Below are 14302 nucleotides of genomic sequence, written 5' to 3'. Positions count from 1 at the left end.
TGAGCAGTCATTTTGGTGGGTGCTTCGTAAACCTTATTAGAGTCATGAACTAGTTAATACCTTAACACAGCTGGTGGTGTGTAAGGAGCTGAACACAGTAAAACCACAAGATGTGATTGTTCAACGCTGGGGACTCTTCCCTAAAGGTGCCGAATCCTTCCTGTTCTTGTCTGTCTTGTGTTTGTGCCCCAAATGCAGTTCTCATTCCAATGCAATGTGCATCTCTCTTGTATCGTATGAGCCTGCTGCATAATGGAGGCAACGTTTTGAGCCAATTTGAAGCACACCTGATCTTGTAGGCTATTACATGGGCAGCTTGCCCCCCAAGCCAACATACTGCCATGTCTGATCTGGACAGTCTGCAGATCCTCCCGCTGCACCGCTGCTTGCAGTGTTCAACATATGAAGTTATGTGGCATCCATTGGCCGACTCCTGGACTCTCTGGACCGCCCCAAATACAATTTTTGCACCGCCAGTGAGACAGACCTTTAAAGCAAGGGCCCGTGCTACCGCGACTGCTGTGCGCAGAAATGCTTGAGATGATCCTTAAGATGATCCTGTCATTACCGAACATTGATACTGACAATAACTATGATGCTGCAGCTGTTATCTGCATGCCACTCAAGATCCCAAGAGGTTCTACCTCCGGCAAGTGCATCAGAGGGCAAACAAGTCCCTCAATGGCTTTGTCTGTTGTATGGAGGCGAGTGGAACATTGATCACGTTTCCTGGGGGAGTGTTCAGAGCGATTTGGGTGGTGCCTTGTGAGCTAGGTGTCATGAACCATCGGACGCATCCCTTTTGGACTTCCTGGTACCTGACACGTAGGGGCTTGCACTCAGCAGTACTCCCAACACGGCCGTCAAACACGGAACGTTGTTTACCAGCTTCCGCATCGGACGCAGTACGTTCTATAAAGAAGACACACCCCCGCGGCCCTGCGCATCCCAACGCTACTGCTTGCAGTGGCTAGACGTGTGCTGCTGTAGTTCGCTCTCGCTACCTCTTTTGATATCTGGTTCCTGGCCCCTGTTTTTCCCTCCTCATTCATTCCCTTTCTCTTCATTACCTCTTGCATCCCGGATCTCCGTGTACCCGTCTCTTGAGTACACACTTCATCGTTTTCCAGGACTTCCCGGACATTCTGAACGTTCCAAGAGTCGGAACGCTGAACGCACGCTGGAACCCGAGGACGTTCGCACAGGGTTATACAAGACCCAAACTGTGCGCAAGAAGACTCCTCCAAAGAACTCCAATAAACAACACAGACAGGTGAGAAGGGGGGAAACCTGTGACAGATTGAGACGCCAACAAACTGAAATTGATACGGACATGGAGGCGGCAGTTCAAGACATCATGCGTGGCATGCAGGAGATAACAACAGAAGTGCAGAATCTTAAAGCCGAGAATGCTGCATTAAAACAATTAGTCCTGTCCCGTGATTCCGCAACCAAGGAAAGCGTATTGCTAGGCGGAGTAGTAGATAAATACGACGGATCTTCAAAAAACCTTTGCGGATTCCTTGATTCGTGTTTAGTCCACTTTACCTTTAAGCCCTACTACTTCTCTACCCTCAGGGCAACGGTGGGCTTTATGATTTCGCATCTTTCCGGGAATGCATTAACCTGGGCTCCGCCTTTAGTTAATTCTGGAGATGCCCTCATGGATGACTATGATGGATTCGTACAGGCTCTAAAGACCATGTTTGGCCGCCCAGAACAGGTCTACAGTGCCCAGCAACGCCTACTGGATTTCCAAGAAGGTTCCCAGGATATGCTTACATATGTGACACGCTTTAAGCAACTGGCCACAGAAGCAGGTTGGTCCTCAGAAGCCTGCTTTACCCTTTTTCGAAGAGGACTGAATGAAGAAATAAAGGATGAGCTAGCCAGAGTGGCTCGCCCAGGTTCCTTCCAGGCTCTTATGGACCTCTCTTTACAGATAGACTTCGGTATCCAGGAAAGGAAGGCAGAAAAGAAGAAGACTAGAATGCCTTACCAAAAGACCTTCATAGAACCTTCCTCTAAGGCTGAGCCCACTCCTGCCCCCACTACAGATCCAGAGCCCATGCAACTGGGGGCCTTCCGTGGCCCCATATCCCCGCAAGAAAGAATGCAACGGATTCACACTGGGCTGTGTATGTATTGTGCCTCAGACAAAAATCTTGTGAGAGAATGTCCCTTAGCTCCTCCACGGTGTTCGGGAAACGCCAGCTCCCGATCTTAGATGGAGCACAGCTTCGGGAGAGAGATATTTGCTCCACATCTATCCCATCCTTGAACTCTCCTGGACAAAACAATCTTGTGATCTTGCAGGCCTTTCTATCGCCATCCAAGAATGAAACCTACCCCATTTTGGCATTGGTGGATTGTGGAGCCATGGGGATATTTATAGATCAAGATTGGGTCACTACCCACCACATTCCATATGAAACTCGAGGCATCATGCAACCTGTAGGGGCTATCGATGGAAGACCTCTCTCTTCAGGACCCATAACCCTACAAACCAAAGAGATCCAGCTCTCGATAAACCATCATCGAGAGGTGATCAAATTTGACATCATAAAGTCTGCTCACTACCCAATGGTACTGGGTATGCCCTGGTTACAGAAGCACAACCCATACATCAACTGTGCAGCAGGATACTTGTTTCTTGGTTCCGAGCATTGTATGTCTCACTGTCTATCCCTGGATTCCTCGTCGACATCTTCTGAAGATACGGTGACAGACCAGCAAGGCCCATTCATGGTCTCCAATATCATCCAGGTTCCTAGGGCCTATCAGGATTACACTGATGTGTTTTCAACTGCCATAGTTCAGGCCTTACCCCCTCACAGACCTGAAGACTGTGCTATTGATGCTGAACCCTCAGCAGTGATTCCTTTTGGAAGGATGTTCATTTTATCCGAACCAGAGAAAAGGGCCCTCCGAAAATACTTGGATACCAACCTTGAAAATGGCACCGTACGACCTTCCAAATCTCCAGCGGGAGCTTCGTTGTTTTTTGTTCCCAAGAAAGATACTAAAGAGCTTAGGCCTTGTCTGGATTATCGTGGTTTAAATCAATGCACCCTCAAGGACCGCTACCCATTGCCCTTAATCTCTGATATCCTGGAAGCGGTGAGAGGAGCTGTAGTCTTTACGAAATTGGATCTCAGAGGTGCCTACCATCTGATCCGTATTAGGGAGGGTGACGAATGGAAAACAGCCTTTAGAACACCCTTTGGTCACTTTGAATACCTGGTCATGCCCTACGGACTCGCCAATGCCCCAGCGGTCTTCCAACGTTTTCCGATATGCTGTTCCTCTTCGTCATAGTTTACCTGGACGATATTCTGATAAACTCCAAGGACCATCTTAAGCATGAAGACCATGTTAAGGCAGTCTTACAGCGGCTACGTGAACACGAGCTCCTGGCTAAACCCGAGAAATGCCTTTTCCATGTCTCTACTGTTCACTCTCTAGGATTTGTCCTTAGACCAGAAGGAATTGGAATGGACCACTCAAAAGTAAAAGCCATACTATCCTGGCCTGTTCCAACTACCGTGAAACAGATTAAATCCTTCCTGGGACTTGCCAACTTTTACCGGTAATTCATACCTTCCTTTTCTGAGATAGTTCAACCGATCATTACATTGTTGAAAAAAGATGCTCCCTTTCTCTGGACAGCAGCCCAAGATGAAGCGTTCCAACGATTAAAGGCAGAGTTTACACAAGCCCCTATCCTGGCTCACCCTGACATCAATCGACCTTTCCTAGTGGATACGGATGCCTCTAACTACGTCATAGGAGCAGTTCTAAAGCAGGAATTCGAGGATAACTTAGAACATCTTGTATTGGTTGTGTTGAGCTATACCTTTGTAGTGCGCCGAAAAATAATGGAATAGGCAAGTAGTTATGATCAGAGTTATAAATTCCTTTTATTTTTGTGATATTAGAGCCTTTGTGGATGACACGTGTTTCGGCACTCGAATATACGGGGGACTTCTTTGTCCAGGAGGGATTCATCCCTGTGAACATCAGCTTCTTCATGCTTTATGCAGTGACCTATGAGCTAACCATATAGCCTGGATTTGAAAAAGGCAGCTCTGCTGAAACACGTGTCATCCACAAAGGCTCTAATATCACAAAAATAAAAGGAATTTATAACTCTGATCATAACTACTAGCCTATTTCATTATTTTTCGGCGCACTACGAAGGTATAGCTCAACACAACCAATACATATTGTCACATACGGAGTGGAGGGGCTCTAAGTCTCCGTAGTAGCTAAACCTGGTGCGACGCAAGATCTCTAACATCACCTTAACTCTCAAGGACAAATCCTTCTAATTCAACGGGGCGCGTAGGTACCGCCACAGGTGTCATCACAAACAGTCCCTCACTAGCAATGCTAACTTAGAACATCCCATTGCTTATCTTTCACGAACTCTAACTCCCAGCAAGACTCATTATTCTGTATTGGAAAAGGAACTGTTAGCCATCCGTCAAGCCTTCACAGATTGGCGTCATCTACTTCTGGGAGCAAAACATCCTGTTCAGGTCCGTACGGACCATCGGAATCTTCAAGTTTTGCAATCTCTGGAATGTAGGAATAGTCGTCAAGCCCGTTGGGCCTTCTTCTTTGCCCAGTACCAGTTCCAGATCCATCATGTCCCTGGAACACAGAACATAATTGCTGACGCCTTATCCCGATTACGAAACTCTTGAAGATCGGTCCTTCCCAAAAATGTTTCCCAACACAATTTTTGTAGCCCAAGCAATCAGCTTGGAGACATTTGGATGCAAACCCAGTCTTCTGAGATCTGGAAGGAATTTACAGGGAAGAATCGATGGAATCTTAGAACAAAGGAGGGGTACCTGTTCAAGGATAATGGCTTGGTCATTCCCACACAGAGACTACAATAAAGGATTATAAACGTTTGTCACGATACCCTTCACTCAGGACATCGTGGCATCACCAACACCCTCCGTCTAATACAAAGACAATTTTGGTGGCCAAAAATGAAAGTTGACATTCAACTGTACATCCAAGCCTGTGCAGTCTGCAGCCAAAACAAGCATGATAACAATAGACCGGCGGGTCTTCTACTTCAACCTACCCTACCGACAAGGCCCTGGGAATTCATCGCTACGGACTTTATTGTGGAATTGCCACCTTCCAGGGGATACACGACTATCATGGTCACCATTGATTTATTCACTCATATGGCTCGTTTTACACCATTGTATAAACTACCATCTTCCTCAGAACTCGCTGGAATCTTCCTGGAACACATATTTCGACTTCATGGATTTCCTTCCAAGATCATATCAGACAGAGGACCTCAATACATCTCTCAGTTTTGGAAACACTTATGCCGTATACTAGGAATCCAACGCGTCCTCTCCTCAGGTTATCATCCACAGACTAACGGAGCTACTGAACATGTGAACCAAACCCTAGAGCAATATCTTTGTTGTTTCACCACCAAGGTACAGGACGATTGGTCACTCTTAATACCTGTGGCTGAATTCGCTTACAACAATTCGGATCACTCGGCTGTCAACACCAGCCCTTTTTTTTGCAGCCAAGGATGCCACCCTTCGGTTCTACCTTCCATTCTCCCACATCCTACACCAGTACCTACAGTCGACTGTTGGATTGAAACTCTCATCAAAGTACACAAGGAAGCCAAAGAACACTTAGAAAGGGCCCAAACTAACACCAAGCGTTATGCAGACTCCAAAAGAAGACCAGGATCTTCCTATGAAGTGGCTGATAAGATCTGGCTATCCTCAAAACTACTGCCTCGACATTTACGACCGAATAAATTGGCTCCCCGGTACTATGGACCCTTTTCCATAAAGGAAATCATAAACCCAGTGGCCTTCAGACTCAAACTACCAGACTCCTGGAAGAGGATCCATCCAGTGTTTCACACGTCTCTAATGAAACCATACGTCCAGTCCTCCCGGACTGCCCCAAGGTCTACCCCTGTAATTGTCGATGACCAGCTGGAATACAAAGTGTCCAGAATATGTGACTCCAGGTACAGACGTGGTCAGCTACACTACCTGGTTGAGTGGAAAGGATACCCTCCTAGTGAACGCACTTGGGAACCAATCTCAAACCTAAATGCCCCCAGATTACTCAGAAGGTATCATCTTATACACCTGGGCAAGCCCGGAGGGACAGGCCTTCGGAGGAGGCATGCGGTCATGAACCATCAGACGCGTCCCTTTTGGACTTCCTGGTCCCTGACACGTAGGGGCTTGCACTCAGCAGTACTCCCAATATGGCCGTCAAACACGGAATGTTGTTTACCAGCTTCTGCGTCGGGTGCAGCACGTTCTATAAAGAAGACACGCCCCCTGGCCCCACGCGTCTCAACGCTACCGCTTGCAGTGGCTAGACGTGTGCTGCCGTAGTTCGCTCTCGCTACCACTTTTGATTCCTAGTTCCGGGCCCCTATTTTTCCCTCCTCATTCATTCCCTTCCTCTTCATTACCTCTTGCATCCTGGATCTCCATGTACCCGTCTCCGAGTACAGACTCATCGTTTTCCAGGACTTCCCGGACATTCTGAACGTTCCAGGAGTCGGAACGCTGAACGCACGCTGGAACCCGAGGACGTTCGCACAGGGTTATACAAGAGCTGAACTGTGCACAAGAAGACTCCTCCAAAAAACTCCAATAAACAACACAGACAGGTGAGAAGGGGGAAACCTGTGACACTAGGTGAGATCCTGTGCCCAGTGTCACTCTGTTTCTATGCTCTGTGCACTGATCCTGATGCTTATACCTTGAACCTGAACCCTGAATAAGTCAATAAACATTCATGAATCCTGTTCCTGGGACTCCAGATTGATTTGTACCACTCAGTCTACAGCTGGTGACACGTTTGCTTGCCAACAACCCTGCCTTCAGCATCCATAATTGGCCGAGGCAGGCTGTGTTGGAAAGTGATGATAACAGTAAGGCATGTGTGTGTCGAGCAGAAGGATACTCATTCAGAGACTGTCCAGGGTCCCCAGTGAAGCTCAACAGTGTGCTACCTTTTTCTGTAAAATTCCCAGGACGGCAGAAGTCCCTCATAGTGCCCCTGCCTCTGTTCTCTTTTCCTTCGCTAAGGCAGTGCTGCGTGAGACCTGTTGGGGCTGGTGTTCCCAATTCTCGTGACGCCATTTTATGACTTTTCATGGCTTCCCACGAGAGAGCCGCGAGGTGGGCAAGAGTCATGTCAGTGGGGTGAGCGTGTTCGAGTTCTGCCTCTCGTGCCAGCAGTGTCATTGCGGGTGACGTCCTTTGAACGCTGCCGATGGTTACTGCACTTGGACGCAGGAAGAGCAGTAAGCAGTCCGCCTGCGTACTGGCCTGGTATGTGTTCATGGGACCCGCAGGGGCAAAGCCCTGGAGGTAGAGGGCCCAGGCACATAAGCTGGAAGGTGGCATGAAGGAAGGAAGGGCGTCTGCCCCACCACCCCTCACCTCTGCAATAACAGAGGGTGCGGTGGTGGTGGGGGAGGAGTGGGCCAACAACCTGTCATTTCCACAGGCACGTACATGGGACAAAGCAACACTTGGGGGCTGGGGGACAATAAGGACCCCAGTCTCCTGGGCGCCGACTTGCTTAGGCACAGGATGTTATTTTGGCACCCATACATGGGCAGGCAGGAACACAAGGACCAATAGACCAAAGGAAGACCACAAAAGGGGCCAGTAGTGGTCACCTAGCATACAAAGGTAGCACCTTAGGTGCGTCCATGTCCTTGAGGAAAGTTTGGGCTATAAGGGCTGGGGGGACATGCAACCCTTTTCAAATTTCTTTTTACGGCTTAACGGTGCAACATTACGAAGGTACATACACAATTAAAACCCACCTTCCCACCCAAGTGTCCATCAAAAGGGCTTTCAAGAATGAAACGTTTGGTTAAAGGTATAGAAAGGAGAGATTTGTTAAACACGACGTTAGAGAGCTGGCAGCATTAATACCTCCCTCCCTCCCTCCCACCCCAGATTGTCAGAAATTGGCCTCCCCGTTTCCTTAAGGCATACAAATAACAGGTGTTCCCATCCCAAGTTGCCAGAAAATGGCGCAATGCCGAAAATCGCTTGGGCTTCAGGAGGATCTGGGGGCGGGGGTCATACATTGAACGAATGCGCTTTCACCACTTAAGCCGCCAGAAAATGGTACAGTAACGGTTGGGGGTTTTAAATGCGCATTGCGCTAAGAAATACAGCGAGAACTATAAAAAAAAAGGGAAAGGATTACACAGCTTGACGCTGTGCATCAGTCGTAAGTGCAAGGATTGGCGGGCGGCATGGGTCAGCCCAGAGTTGACCGTAGAGGGAGCAGGGCCCCCGCTCACCTGATCCCATGATGCCCAACACGTATCAGTTATTTTGTTTTGTTCTCGTTATCCCCCCACAGTCTCTAATTATATGGTAGCGCAGTAATTGGGCGGGACCAAGGGAAAAGAGGCACCCCCCCACCTCTTCCCGCCCATGCATGCTTCCGCCGTACTATGCCACTTCCAAGCTTATGTTTACTGAATCCTTAATAAGGACTTAGCTTACTGCACGTGGTCTCTACCTCGACTTACTCCAATTGACGACTAGCGGAAAACGAAGACAAAAAAAGGGCCCGCCCCAAGTATACACTGCTACAAGCCAAAGCTGGAACCGGCTCGCATTAATTGCCCCTCCAGAGTTCCTGTCTCATCGGAGTGGAGACGGCCTGCTGCCCCTTTTCAATTCATGAACCGAAGTGCAGCTGTGCAGCACCGTGAAATCAGTGAGAAAAGAGGCGCTCTGCCTCCTTCAGTCCACAAGCGGAAGTGCAGCCACTTACCAAATCGAGGAACGAATGAGTGTTTATTTTATCTTATTGTTTTAACATGCATCTTATTATTTTCAGACTTAAACTTCCATTGTTATTTTAGCATATTATTTTAATATATTATTTGAGGTTATTGTGTTGTCAAGAGATGGGGCGATTGTTCAACCTCTACCAGTTTTCCTGCTCACCCCGGGTAAACCCGCTGTAAGCTGGGAACACCAGAAGAAGCTTTTTGACACCTACATCATAGCCATAGAGGGGAGAAATGTTGACCCAGAACGCAAGGAAGTGCTATTACTGAACTGTCTTGGGGATAGAGGGCCCCGAGGACTGTTTGAAAACCTTCCACCTGTGCCTAACGGAGAAAATGCAGGGGACGCAAAAAGACGTAAATGAGCCCTCTACACGCGCCCTTCAGGAGCAGTTTGGTCCCTGTGAAAACCTTGTTTGGGGAGACATCTCTTTTACGTGTGCACTCAATCATGGGAAACTCAATCCGGGCATGTGCACTCCATCAATAAGCGAGTAGGTCAATGCATATGTGGCTTTCTTGAGAGGCTTAGAACAAGAATGCCAATTTGGTTCTCTGACGGATAACTTAATACTGGATCAGATTATACGGTGCACCAACAACACGAAATGACAAGAGTCCTAGCCACTAGGACCACTAGCGGGGACTCCTGATCATAGGCTTGACTCTGTAGCAAGCAATAGCATTGGCTCACTTGGCAGAGTAGTCGGCTAGATGCACAGGTGTTTTGGCTAACAGCGACAAAGGAGAAGTTACTCAAACGACACATGGAACCCACAGTGTAAGATATGTCCAGAGAACCAGATTACCTCTTTGAGGGGTCAGTAATGTGAGGCTCACAACTGAGTTTAGTTTTCTCAAGGTTTGACATTTTATGGAATTACCATATTAAGTGACATCGGACCCAAAGAACCAGACAGACTCAAAGAATAAAGTTTTTGTCAGCTTAAAGTAGGGAAATCTGGTGACCATACAAAATGCAGCTCACTCACTCTCGATTACTGTTCTCTCACACAAAGACTTTATACTTTCTGCCAAAAAGTAAAACCTATCGAGGGGAGGTATTGGTTAGGGGTACATACAAACCTATAGTATGTATAAGTGTTAATAACATGAGTGGTTGTCCCTTATCTAGTAGCCACGCCTCGAAATATGTATAATACTGATTATAAAAGTAATAACAACGGATTGGCTTCTGCAACATTGTAGAATATTTCACTACTATAAGGAAGGCATGGTGTCAACAGTAAGACATACACAAGTGACCACAGTTCAATGGGTGTTTATTGAACTTCAAAAAGGGTTTGAAAAACACCGATCTAATCCTAAATATACAGATGTGAGCAAGCTACGACCATCAAATAATAACAACACAGTCCTTATAGTGTCTTGTCAAAATCAAATGGCCTATACTAATAAACCTATTGCCAATCCTTACCTCTAAATACAAATAGTGTGGTAAACAATGGCCTCCCTTGCCCACGTTTTCAGAACGGGACAAGGTGGTACACTCAAACTTAGCACAGTCTCTGGCTTCTCTAGCACAAGGATACAGTTGAATCATTAGCATCAGGGCCTTCCATGCCCATGTCTCTTTGCCTTTCCAAATCTTTTCATTCAGAGGGCCTGATACGACACACAAACAATACGTTATTTTCTTCTTTCAGGTTATCACAAATACTCAAGTTCTTAGGCGATTCGCTATCATCTCGTATCCCCCTCAGCTGGGCTCAGATCTCGGATCCCCCTCGGTCAAGCATCCCCCTCTGTCGGGCTCAGATCTCGGATCCCCCTCAGTTGGGCTCCGATTCCTTTTAACACAATGTTCATGAATTTACACAAATTTGCATTAACCAAAAGCTTTTAGCTGATCTCCCTCCGCTGCACTCGGACCAACTTCCTATATGATTTAATCAACTACTGAAGACTTTCAAATGTGAACAGGGTTTTTGCTTGACCCGTTGCATGGCCACTTCGATTTCACAATTCTTTATCTCTCTTCACATTTGCCACCTTTTAGCTGGATACCTAACAGAGACTTAGGAATGAGCACCCATGTGGTGCCGGACCACTCTGTCTACGGTATCATTTCTTGGCTTTAAAGTTCAATCACTCGTCCGCGGATTAATTGTGTTTGTGTCACTTGCCACATACGCTTTATACACTGTTCTCTTCAGTTTTCATTACACAATGTTGCCGCTTGAAACATTGGCTTCAATACAGAGTGGAATGGTATCAGTCTCCCAAACTCACCGGCTGTGCTGACTTCACGGGCGCTGCTTTGTTGTAGGAGCCAAGTACAGTACCACAGCGGCAAACGATTCTCCCTCCCTTATTGACGCGGGAGAGCCCCGGGTACTTCCTACACGCAATGCAGCATTCTTCAGACTCGATTCCTGGTCTTACGTTTCATATTCTCCAAGTTCCTGAAAGTAACAGTCTTTCGTTGAAAAGATTAAGGGCATTCTCCTCCTTGCAATCCTCTTCGGTTTTGCCATCTTTTGCCTCCTAATAAACTGCCATCTTGTAACCACTGCTACCTCGTGTGCTTTGCCTTGGTCAGATTGTGCTTTCATGCTCCGCCTTTTATCTGTGTGGGTTATTGTGATGGAAGTCAGTTGTGTGTAATGGTCAGTGATTGCCTGACCCTGCCTGACCACTGTATTGGGACATGTCAGGTATACAGCTCAGGTGTTAGTCCAGTTTCTCTCAGAATGAGCTGTCTGTGAGAAAATGTTTGTGTTGGGTAAGGGGATCAGGGGGGTTTGATTTCCTAGGTATCCTACCTGGTAGGATGGGGTAAAGGTGTTACAGGGAAGGGGATACCATGTCTCACCATCCAGTGTTCCACTTCTACTCCCCAAGGACCCCTCACCCATGTTATCCTCCCGCACAGGTGCACCCCCAGGGGCTGGATCCAAAAGCGATGGCTGTGTCCTGACCACCTGGATGATAGATCACCGGGACTAGCAGGTGAGACACCTTCAGGTTTCTCACACTACATAGCCACTCGTGATTGGTTGGCATACTCTCCCAATCTTGGGCGTTCGGCTCGCTAGCAGCATGTGAACAGAATGAAACCCAAGTGCAGAGAACAATATCAGACCGCTGCCCAATGGTCAATTAACATACCATCTCTCATCAGTCAGACCATGAGTCAAGGTTTCCCCTTTGTGGTTGACGTTTGCTAGTTGTTTTCTTCTCTGGGATTTTTAAGGGAGTCAGGGTACACCACTATCTTTGTCTGAGGCTTAATGAATAGACCTTGTTTTCGAGTCCTGCATCACGTGTCAGTAGACCATGAATTTGTCCATTTCGACCTGTTATTTACTGCTATTTGATTTAATTATGCCGGGTGCTATTACTCCTCTTGGCCTCTGGAGACTTGGTTGCTTTTTCTTTCTTGTGCTTTCTGCTCGTTTGATTGTCCAATATTTGGCACTTTCATATGTTTTTGCTTCTGCTTAATCTAAAAGAAATGTGCCCTTCATTCATAGCTTATCCTGGTTAACTCCTTTTTGTACTTTCCAATTCTGTCTTGCCTTGTCATCCTTAGTCTTGGTAAAACAAATATTCTTGAAGCTGTTTTCTGCAGTGGTTCTGATCTGCAGCCCTGGTTTGTCTCTGAGGTAGTTTTGACATGATCCGACGTCGTTTTTTCCATCATGGCCGCTTTCTTCATGTTATAATTTCTAGCGCAGCAAGCTTCTATGTAACTCAGCTACCTTGTGTTTCTGCGTATACACATTTACTATTTGTCTGTTTACTTAACATCTTTGTGTATATGATTTCTTTGTCTCTGCATACATGTTTCTCTTGTTATTTCGGTTACATTATCATTCTTTAATCATTCGCTTATCGTTTCAGTACGTCTTAGTATCTTCTATGCATGATGTCACATTACTCTGGTCTGACTTAATTTACAGCTCTTCTATGTCAAATGGTGTGTGCAGACATCCTTCGCCACATCAGTGCAAGGGTACATTCGATATGGTTGTCTGAGTGCATAACGTCTTTTTATATCTTCGGTGTTGTATTGGGACGATACCTGGTGCCATGCACAGAGTCTTCCTGCTTTGCTTCCAGTATGATGGAGGTGAGGGGGCAGGTACTAGAGATGATGTCATCTGCTCCTCCACACTTCTCTACCAGGGCATTCCATATCTAATCTAGGATCTAAGGAAAAATCTCCTAGCATGCACAAAGCTAACCCTCACATTAAACAACAAAACATTCAAAGTAAGGCATAAACAACATAAATAAAAGATTACCAAATAATCAATGCCTTGGATGACTTCTACTTGTTCCGGGCAGATTTTGCTCCCCCAGAAATGTCCAAAGTCAATTTCTCCCAAGGAAAAATAAAGTCTTAAATCAGTTCTTCAAAAGTTCCAAAGAAACAAAGTCACACAAACAGAAATCCACTGGTAACAGTTTTCTTCTTCACTGGATGAAAATCTTCCCTTTCAAAGTTCCACAAACAAAACAGCCTTGATAAAGTTAAAACAAAAAATACCACTTCCTCTTTGACAACAACTTTACTTCTCTAGCATCTTGAAATGCAATTTGTAAGGATGTCTCTATTAAGGAAGTTGCTCTCTCTGTGGCACCTTCCTCCTGCCAATGTTACCGTGAATGCGGGCTTCTCTGCCGCAAAGACTGCTTCTACTTCAACTTCATCAAAATGCAAATGTTCTGCCAAAATTCTAGACAACCACAGTTCTTCTGCTGCGACTCAATTTTTTCAAAATGTGTTAGGCAACTTACTTGAACAAGACTCTTCAACTTCCAGAGATTGGCAAGACACTCTTCTTTCCACAATGCAAGAAAGGGCAACCTCTTTGCCCTTCCTCCAAGTCTTGTAGCTACCAAACACATCTATCTTAGCTTCTAACTGCCATAGTTTCAGCTTCACCGATCCTGATTCATTATTATTACAAGCATCCAGCTCCCTTCCCCAGCTTCATATGCACATTCTCATCTCCAGGGTTACCAGAAAGCTGCCATACCCGTCTCCCAGCCTTATATAACTTTGTCACTCTTGTATCAGAGTACTCCAGGGTTGTATCAGCTTCAGCAACTTCAAGACAACAAGGTTCAGTTCTTAATTGGGCTAATTTCCCCTTTGGAAGGTTCTGTCTACTGGCTTGCATAATGCTTGTTCTACTTGTGAGCTCTACAATTTCTGCAACAATGAAATGTTTGTTTAGAGTGTTACATGAGTCAGGGTTCACTTCCAAATCAGATTTAGGCATACGCAATTCCTCTTTGATGGTAAACTCCAACTTGCCATTTTCGTTCCCTTTAATTCACACAGCATTCGTTTTTGACAACGATCAGAAAACACAATACTTCGTATGTGGCCTCTCTGAAGTGAAATATTCTTTTGACTCTTTGGGAAAGACTACTGCAACTTATTAAACCATTACTGCTACCGTTCTCCATTTTAAT

The 14302-nt window shown here is 46.2% G+C and overlaps 1 protein-coding gene across 5 annotated transcripts in view; it reads left to right on the top strand.

Annotated features, from left to right (window-relative positions):
* MORN1 (MORN repeat containing 1) overlaps positions 1-14302 on the top strand; it is a 2351913-nt gene that overhangs the window by 362352 nt on the left and 1975259 nt on the right. The gene's annotated exons all lie outside the window — the stretch shown is intronic.

Source organism: Ambystoma mexicanum, chromosome 8, assembly GCF_040938575.1.
Source record: "Ambystoma mexicanum isolate Mex_15411 chromosome 8, UKY_AmexF1_1, whole genome shotgun sequence".
In the NCBI taxonomy this organism is placed as follows: domain Eukaryota; kingdom Metazoa; phylum Chordata; class Amphibia; order Caudata; family Ambystomatidae; genus Ambystoma; species Ambystoma mexicanum.
Note: the sequence above shows the minus strand (reverse complement) of the source record. Positions and strands in the feature narration are given on the sequence as shown.